The 9,873-nt window shown below is 49.3% G+C and overlaps 3 pseudogenes; 2 read left to right on the top strand and 1 right to left on the bottom strand.

Annotated features, from left to right (window-relative positions):
• Positions 1-255: 255 nt before the first annotated feature.
• On the top strand, positions 256-1,724 carry LOC136538835 (uncharacterized; annotated as a pseudogene).
• A 153-nt stretch (positions 1,725-1,877) lies between these two features.
• LOC136538836 (thylakoid lumenal 17.4 kDa protein, chloroplastic-like) lies at positions 1,878-4,105 on the bottom strand (annotated as a pseudogene).
• A 1,869-nt stretch (positions 4,106-5,974) lies between these two features.
• Positions 5,975-6,622, top strand: LOC136538834 (uncharacterized; annotated as a pseudogene).
• Positions 6,623-9,873: the final 3,251 nt, after the last annotated feature.

Genomic DNA, 9,873 nt, shown 5'->3' with positions numbered 1-9,873 from the left:
CGAAAGAAGAAGGCTCTGAACTGGCCCGAACTGGCGCGCAAGGCACGCATCGTCCAGGAGCAACGACCCTCCCCCGACGTGGCATGGCCCAGGGGACCTATAAATGCCGCCATTGCCTCTCCCTCCCTCTCCGCATCCGCAAGCTAGATCGCCATTCCACTTCCGCCTTCTGTTGGAGGCTCCGTTCCTAACCAACACAACACCCTTTCCGTTCGAGAGAGTCCCTTGCGTTGCCTTTGTCGGTGGGTCGCGAGGATGACGCCGGCGAGCGTGGTCGCCATGCCCAGGAGCGTTCCCGTTGGCGCTGGCGGCGTTCCCGGCGCCCACAAGGGCCGGGGAGCGGAGGAACTCCCGGTCCTTCAGGCCCGCGGCGTGCGGGCGCCGGGGACGACCAGCAGCAGGCCACCGTCCATGGCCGTGATGCCGGCGTCGCTGCGCGCCATCCAGGCCAGGAGGAAGCAGGCGGCGGCGCAGCGAGGGGTGCCGCGGGCGATGGCCACGAGCGCGGCCGGCGTGCGCCGTGGCGTGCCCTTGTCAAGGCCGTGGAGGCCCGTCCAGGGCGCGGCGGCCGGGGGCCGCCGCTGAGGCCGCGCGCGGCGCTGGGGGCGCCGTGGCGTGGGTCTTCAGCATGGTTCACCTCCAGTCGCCAGACCCTCGCCGTCGGGCTGCTCGGGATGGTCGCCTTGCATGCCCTCGGCACAATCGTGGAGGCGGAAAGGGGCCGCATGGAGGCGAAGAAGCCCGAGGCGGCGGCGTTGGGCAACGCAGCAGAGGCTGACCACCCCGACGGCAACGGGGACGCGACGGAGGAACCACCCGAGGACGACATGCCGGAGCTGGTGGAGGCGGACATGGAGAAGGAGCTGTGGGGCCAGATCGGCATCTTGCATGGCGGCGGCCTGTTCGGGGACAGCTACGGCCAGGAGGAACTCGATGAGGAAGAGATCAAGGAGATCGACAGCGCCCGCGCACGGCGCCGGAAGGCGGCGTACGAGAGGATCATCGCCTCAGGCGGGCGCCAACTCGCTCATCCTGTCCAACTACGCGCAGCTCCTCTACGAGTTCGACAAGGACATCAACAGGTGCCTCTTGGCCCATGCATGCATGCATGCTTTCAAATGCGACCCTTCATTCAATCACGATCTAATTAACCAACCTGTTAGGAATCTTGGTTTCTTACGCGTGATCACGGCACACATGTGGACGACAGGGCGGAGATGTACTTCAAGCAGACGGTGGCCGCCGAACCACCGGACGGCGAAGCGATGCGGAGGTACGGCATGTTCCTCTGGCACGCCCGCGGCGACATGGGCGGCGCGGAGGACATGTTTACCGGCGCCATCGACGAGGAGCCCGAGAGCAGCCACCACCGGAGCAGCTACGCGTGGTTCCTCTGGATGACCGGCGGCGTCGAGACCTGCCTCATCGACAGCGGCAAGCAGAACAACGGCAACGACGTCGAGTGAACCGCAGCCCTTCGATCGGAAATACAATCCATCCAACAAGACAAGAAGGCAAGACCTTACCACCGGCAAGTGCCCGGCGGCGGGCCGGCCATTTAGATGGTGCGTCTAGGTGCCACGTGCCCGGCAATGGCTATGCAGCAAGCATAGCATCATCCATGAGCAGCATCGGCCCTTGTAGGGGCCAGTTTTTCCAGTATACTAGTAGATGGATGCACATCAAGGAGCCAACCCAGGACCAGGAGGCAAACAAATAAGGCTGGCAAAGCTAGCGCATGTTAGAGCGTGTGATGCTAGTACTAGTAGTATGTAGAATAAAGCATCCATGCATCTTTCCATTCCATGGCATGGATCCATCATGAGATAGTAATGTTGTTATAACTGCATCTGCATTGTGAATGAACAATAATAATATGTGTGGGGGGAAACCATAGTGCTTCCTTTTATATATGTATATATATGGGATGTTTAAGTTTGCAAGTGTAAGAACTAAGGAGCATGGTTACATTGCTGCTGATATTTGAGATATACAGAGGTTTGTACATAGATCGATAGATACATAGTTATGGAGAAAATCGGCATCACGTCTTCCTGCTGGGGATCGCGTCTTGTCAATTGTCTTGGTGGCTCTATAGACAGGCATGAACACTTAAAGGACGATATCGACATGTTAACATGAACCATAGAGATGAACTCTGTTGAATCACCTACAGCCCAGCTCCAATCTCGCATCTGGGATGATACTGGTGTTTCTACATAGCTTCTGAAGGTCAATGTAGCCAATGATTGTGTCCTCAAACACGACATTGTCCATCTTCGCATCATCAAAGGTCGATCCTGACAAAACTGTGTTCTTGAGATTGCCCCTGTGAGATCGGCCTTCTCGAAATTGACACGGTCTATCACTGCATTCGTGAAGTCGGTTCCTGAAAAAGCATTTGAACCAGAAGAGCTCATCATTCTGTTCATTCAGTATTACTGTATTACAGTATAAAAACAATTCAGCAATATTGTGCAGTGAACAAGAACAACAGAATAAGCTGTACAATTTTTCCTTAAAAAAAAAGAGGTGCACAATTAGTTACTACCTTTGAAACTTGCACCAACAGCATAAGCTTTGGACATGACAACTTCAGACATGTCAGCACCGTCAAACTTTGCCTCGGACATCAACGCTGCAGCTAAAGACTTGCCCTTTTAGATTAGTTTTCTCGTTCGAGTAATCACAGAACCGGAGATCAAGGGGCTTGTCATACACCCCATTTGCCTGACCAATTGTGTTCCCCACAAATGCACGCTCACATCTGTTTGGCTCCGTTGAGAGTGGAGGCAATCTCTAGCAAAAAAGAAAAAAAACAAATAATGAACAATGTAATTTCAGTAAAGTAAACCAGCTGTAGTAAGGAAAAATGAGTCCTAGATTTATGATGAAGCTTTTGAAAATGCTGAGAACACTGGTTGTATATTCAGGTCACACTTGCAGGATCAAAAAGAAAATGAAGAATAATTCTGCCTTAAAGCTAAAATGTATTCATAGTTCAGAACTCAATCTAAGCAAAGTGAAAATGGGCATGGTTCATCTGGTTAATCAGATAACCAAATACAGCAAAATGGTTATTTCTCCACAAATATTCCCTCTTCTCTGTAGCTGTACCAGAACCCACTTTTGAACACGCAATGCCAATCTGAAGTCTCATAAGACTAACCAAGAACAGAATTTCTAGCTTTACATTGAACACAACTACACAAGTGATGCTAAATTTGAGGTGCTTTCCAGAACATATAGAGAATTGAATTGAATAACGTGCTGAACTTCAACAACTGATGTTGCAGCATCCACATCAAATTCTGTGGTCGCTGTACAATTCTTTTAAGTGAATAGGGCAAACTCTTGAGATTGATCCGATTTTATCATCATAAGAAATGTCTTGTGCTTAACTCTTGAGTAGTGAAGTACCAATACCTCTTTTAACAGAACTCAAGCATCTTGTACTTAACTAGTTACTTTTTTCATGTATACAAATTTTCAATGGAGCAGCTCTATATATTTTACAGCAACTTATCTGAACCGAATTAAGGGAATCAGTAAATAGTGACTATGCCTGCTATCAGATCGTAAATGTGAGGCCGATTCAATCAGAAAAAAAAAAATGAAAGATCACATCCAGTGAGACCGAGACTAACATTTGACAGAGATTAAAAATTCCATCCCAGCAATAGCTCCCTTTTACTGCCTAGTGTTGTAACGTGACGTTATCGATAAAAACTACATTACATTCCAGAAATTGCACCCCACCCACAACGCGAATGTGTGATAAGAAAGAGGGGTATTCAGATTCACCAACCTGGCTCGCGGCAATGACCGGATTGGACGCGGACGCGACGGCCCAGGCCGCCAGCACGCCGCACGCGAGGCGGCCGGCGCCCTTGGCCCACGCCGGCTCGGTGTTCCCGCCGGCGTCGGCCCCCGCCGAGCACGCCACGCGGCACCTCGGCCGCCGCGGGCGGCAGAGCGCGGCGCCAGACGGCGAGGCGAGGCAGGACGACGCCATGCCAATGCGGTTGCGGTGCGGCTGGCTTGGCCTGTGTGAGGTGAAGGAGGGGAGGGAGAGGAGAGGGTGGCGATGAGGCAGATTCGGAGCGAGCTCTCCACGCTATCTTATCGGCTTATCCGTGCCCACCGTGTCCCTCTTGTCCCGACTGGGCGGGAAGCCCCACGGGCCCACGTGAGACTCGAGGCGATCCCGACTCCCGACCCGCCGCGGCCATTTGGGAGCACGTACACCCACCCGGTCTATTTCGGACGAGTTCTGGTTCTTTCTCCCTCATGTTCCGTTCGATGCAACTGGGCAGTTGAGTTGGATTTTGAAACTTAGAAGCCTGAAATTCAGAAGCTAAAACAAACAACTAGCTATTGAGTTGGCATTCGAAAAACAAATTTTGAAATGAACTAAAAGCTAAAAGTACGCTTTAAATAACTTTTCCTATTTTTGATGTGCCGAAGAGCTAAAAGTTATTAAAAAAAAACTACTCCATCTGGCTTTGTTTCAGCTTAAAAATTGTTTACAAAATAAATCAATCTTTTGGAGTGGCCCCGTTCGGTTGGCAGAATTTTGGTTGAAACTGGCTGAAAAACACTGTTCTGACTAAATTGTTGTGAGAGAAAAATACTGTTCCGGCTGAAAAAAGAAGCCGAAACAAGCCGAATATGGGGTAAGCCGAACGGAGCCTAAATGGTTCATCGGGTCATTTATTTTTGTCAAAGTCTCCTTGCATTTACTACACCCCCCCATATCTCAAAATCTAATGTTGGGTTTCTACGGTTGGATGTGGTGTAATAATGCCATAATTAATGTGCCATTGGAACAATCACCGATCAGTGTGTAAGTATGCAACTACTCTAGTTAATAAAGGATATGTAATCTTTTCTATATGATATCAATCTGTCCTAAACTCGCTCGGAATCTTTTTGTCACGGACATAGGGAGTAATGGATATAGTTGAGTAACAATCTTGACATGAACAATAAGTTTCTTATTTTTTTTCGAAGGGAAACAATAAGTTTCTTATGATGCACCTCCATCTTGTAGCTATCCAAAGTGAATAAAAAATGATTTTCTCTCCTTTCTTCTAAGATAGGTATATGCGATGTTCGCTTGTCTTATGAACCGTACTATTTCAGCGAACAAACAGTGTTTTTCTCTCATAGCAAATCAGCGAACAGTACTTTCAGCCATGGTTTTTCAGTAAAGCGAACAGGGCCATAATTGAGTAACAAACATTACGATTGCCCTCAACGGGTCAAGCTGAGCAAGATCGATTCTTTTATTTAGGTTTTGTTTACACTGGATTCGTCGAGCGCCCAGAGTGTTGCAATCACAGTAAACGGATTGAATAGATTTTGTGTTATTCAATTGTGGAACCTATTCATTCTATTATTAGTGGACCTACAACGAGACTTTGAAATGGTAATTTGTGAGCACTCGTGCCATAATATAAACATGGTGGTTCACCCATAGTTTAACCAGCCCAAACAATACCAGCCAACAGAAAGATACATGGAGGAGCAACTAAACGTTGCATTCGTTCAGACCTAGCTACCTTAGCTATTAAGTTGATCTATTTGCCACTCAGGGGTTTGCTGTTTCACTGCTAGGAATCTAGGATCTCCTACATCTTCCAATCAGCAGCATGTCGAAGAACAAACACATCTCTTGCGCTGTCTTGTGCATCACTAAGCAATTATGCCTGCTGACTTGGCGAGGACGCCCCACTTTTCAGGGACATCCGGCCCTGCCTCGTTTCGGCGGGGATTGGCTTATAAGCTCATGCTGAAAGTACTACTAGCTGGTTTGATGTAAGAGAAAAATACTATTGGTTAGCTGATAAGCCAAGCCAGAGATACAAGTAGTTATAGACTGCCGCGATCACCATCTTTTCTAGTAACTCTCTTTTGTTCTCTTTTGGGCACAGAACAACCCAATATTGTGCATGGCTCACAAGTTACAACCTTCTAAAGTAAGAATTGACAGGCTAACTCTCCTAATTTTGGAACAATCATCACTGTCTTTTCTCTAAAAAAAATCGAAACAACAACAACAACCCACACAGAGACGGGTCTGAAAACCGAAGGCAAACCAAACCAACCGGCCAAATCCGTTATCCATCGCCTCGTCTCCGCTCTCCCTCCGCCGGCAGCCATGAACGGCATCAACGCCAACGGCGGCATCCTGTTCGTACGGGAACATGGAGGGCTACGCGATGTGGGTGGCCACCGGCGTGGCGTCGGCCTTCTTCGCGTCCCTGGAGCGCTGCCTCCTGCATCCACCTCCACACCGCGGAGGACGACGGCGACTACGAGGGACGAGGAGGACCTCGAGGAGGCCAACCGCTCCTTCTCCCGCCCGCCGCAGGCGATCCCCGAGTACTACTACGACCGGTCCGGATCCTCCGCCTCCTTCGCCACCGCCAAGATGTGATGTGACGACCAGGCATGGCATGGATCGCGGGGCCGGCCGGGCGTTCAGCATGCGTGCTGATACCATCCATTTATTGATTTATCATTGGTTCTTGCTTGATCCGTTGTGTTCCGAGCCAAGAAAAAATATGCGGCGCTGCGTCCCCATTCTAACATTTGATGGATCTGTGACTCCTTTTTATTCCCCTCCCCGCCCCCCCCCCCCCCCCCCCCCCCCCCTATTATGGGCTCCAAAACGGCAATTGTGTTGTGCAGAGATCTCGAGGGACTCTGCAAATTTCAGATGTGTGTCATTTGAAGATCCAATGTTCGTCTGCATTTACTTGCGCGTGTCACCGGGGTTCAAAATTTCGGCAAAATTTCATCGAAATTATGCGGATGCATAGTCATAAATCATATTAATATTTGTTTAGATCTAATTTAAATTTTTAAAATTTTTTGCAATACTGAAATTAAAAACCCTGCGTGTCACACGATCATGCCAGAGTGCATTTTCCTAGCTTAAGTGTTAGTTTTACTATGAATTGATGAACATAATACACAAAGGAGAGTTCTGAATCATAGTGATGCGAATTGATGAACACAAAGGAGCGTTCTGAATCACAGTGATACGTAATGCAAAGTCCACGGTGATCGTTGAGTTTAGTACATGTGAAGTTTTGGCGTGCACTGTGAGGCATCAGCATCCCCCAGAAGGGAACGCCTGCATCTGCGTGGCAGCCATGTCGGCCCCATCCTCTCCTCCTGCCTCCTCCTCCTCCTCCACCGCGGCCATGTCGGCCGGCGCTTGGCATGGCGGCAAGCATACTTTCCATCTGCGAGGTTTCGAGGTAGCTTAGAGGAATTCTGGATGAATCTGGAGTAATTTGTGAGAGGAAAACACTGTTCCGGATGAAAAAAGAAACAAAGATCAAGCCGGGTTTAAGGGCACGCGAACGGAGCCAGAGTGGCGAAGGAGTACGACCACCGTCAGCTTCGACGACAGCGGCTGTGGTTCTTGCGGGTTCTTAGCGAGCTTACTGTGTTGTCTAGTGGGCTTGACGGACTAAACGATGTTAGGCCACGGGAACTTGGCAAGCTGAACACGCGTTGTCCGCGAACGTTGATTTGCGGGGCGGCGCCCCACCTGCATCCTGACGTGCACAGAAACAAACAGTTATTATTGGTGTATAAAGAATTTTGCCAGCCAGATCAGGGTCAGTAATCAGAACTTGTGGTGAATCCGTGCGTCGAACTTGATATGAATCCGACCTCGTGCTTCAACCACGGGCGTCGAAGCATACTTTCCTGATGACATGGTAATGTTAAGATTTAGAAAAATAATTAGTCCAAAAAATTAAATAATTATATAAAGAGAAAATTCACAAAGATTAAATAATTACCTTAGGCAGTTAAGTGCCTAGCAGATTGAATATTTCAATACTCAATTAAATCGCAGTTTTTGCAAATCCCAAATGATCCGTCTGGGTCTATGAATCACTGATTAATCAAGTCACAGAAACACTATCGGATTTATGCATAGGGCAGCGTCGGCTGTACAATGATTAGGATCATAGACAGAGGGTACCTGGTGGGCTGCCGGCTGGGGCTGGAAGCTTGGAATACGTCGTCGCCGAGTGGCCCTCGCCCTATGCGGTCGTGCCAAGCCGCCGGCCCGGCGACTCGCAGTCTATGCAGAGGAAAGAGGATGAGAGGAAGTCGAACAGCGCCGTCGCACTGGCGCCGAGTCGCGCGGAGACGATCGCTGCAGTGCTGCGTGCCCAGCCTGCGTATAGCATATGTATGTTATACTGGGCTGAGAAACACTGAGGGTGCGTTTGCGAGGGTGTACCTGGGCAGCCAGGCTGTACCTGAGCAGCCAGGCTGCAGGTTGCCAGGCCGAGCGCATGCACATGACTGGTGTTTGGTTATCGCACTCACAGAGCCTGGCTGTTCGGAGATCTTGTTTGGTTCACTGCATGCGAGCATCCGCTGTCTCACTGACATGTCCCATCCGCATGCATGCTGCGCTCGCGCGAGCCTGGCCGCATAGAAACGAAGCCTACCAGCGTTTCTCCAGGGCCCGGCGGCGGCGTCGTATTTGACTCATGGGAGCCGGGCTCGCTCGCAGGCCAAGGCCGCAAACACGGGAGCCTGCAGCCCACGAGCGCAAGGTAGCACTAATTTGACAATGGGGCTTTCTGAGTGTCTTCGGCTGCTTCGGCCCTTGGTTCAACTTTGTTTTCACTGTCTACTGCTTCGCTAGGCGATTTCTTGGAAACTTCATTTACAAGGCTGTAACTAGGGATCGGTTTGCCCTCTATTCGCCTAGATGCAGCTTGATCTCCGTGTACCATGATGATGCCGAAAGGGAAAGGCATCTTCATGCACAAATAGCTTTGCTTTATCATGATTTCAAATATGCTGAGAACTCCCCTCCCAAAGATTGCGGTGTATGGATAATCCATGTTGATTATGTCAAAAGTTATGGTTTCTATGCGAACCTTCTTGCCTTCTACGAAGGAGACTAGGATTGCCTTTTTCCCAAGGCGTCTATCTTTTTCCCACCGAAACCGAACAAGTTCCCGGTTGGCTCCAACGTTCGCTTGTCAAGGTTAATCTGCTCGAAAGGCTTTATGAACAAGATGTCGGCGGAGCTTCCATTGTTGATGAGGATGTTGTGTATAGTGAACCTAGCTATATTTGCTGTTGCTACAAAGGCATCTGTGTGTGGAAAATTCTACACTTGAAAGTCATTTTCGTCAAAAGTAACGGGCACCATGGACCAAGCCGGCCTGTTGAGAGGTACCCTTGGCGAGATGGTGTGCACTATTCTTTCAAATTCTCTTTTGGCTCTCTTATTTTTGTGCTCTTGGTTTGATCCGCCAGTGATTGCGAATATATGGCCTCGCGATGGTAAGATATTGTTCACGGCTTGATGTTCTTGAGTATTTTCTTACTTTGTGGGCTGAGGCTGACTTGAATGTTACTGCTCTTCCTAAACTAGCGAGGATGCAACTACTGACTGCCCTAGGATCTGGGCAAAATGCTGGTATACTAGAAACGGCGGCTGCTACTAGACGTACGGATGCTGGTTGTATCCGTGTGAAAAGGTAGGGTGCTAGAAAGCGCTGCTGTTTGCCGATAAATAGTGGCTGCTATAACCTTGATTGTTTACTGTTTTGTGACCAATGTTGTGGAACACATGATTAGATGTTTTGCTACTTCTTGTGGCCTCATCTTTCTCCTTGAGTTCTCTAGCCATTTTGTTATATTTGCAGTCTTTCGTGAAATGTCCTGCGTTTTCACCATAAACAGTGCAATATGGTCTTTTTAGAGCTTGTCCCCTTCCTCTGCCTTCACATCTTCCACGGGGAGTTCGTCCTCTTCGCCCGCCACATGAAGATTGATCAAAACTTCTGTATTATTGGTTAGGCGGTGGTCCTTGGAGAC

Source organism: Miscanthus floridulus, chromosome 2, assembly GCF_019320115.1.
Source record: "Miscanthus floridulus cultivar M001 chromosome 2, ASM1932011v1, whole genome shotgun sequence".
In the NCBI taxonomy this organism is placed as follows: Eukaryota; Viridiplantae; Streptophyta; class Magnoliopsida; order Poales; family Poaceae; genus Miscanthus; species Miscanthus floridulus.
This window is presented reverse-complemented; position numbering and strand designations above follow the sequence as displayed.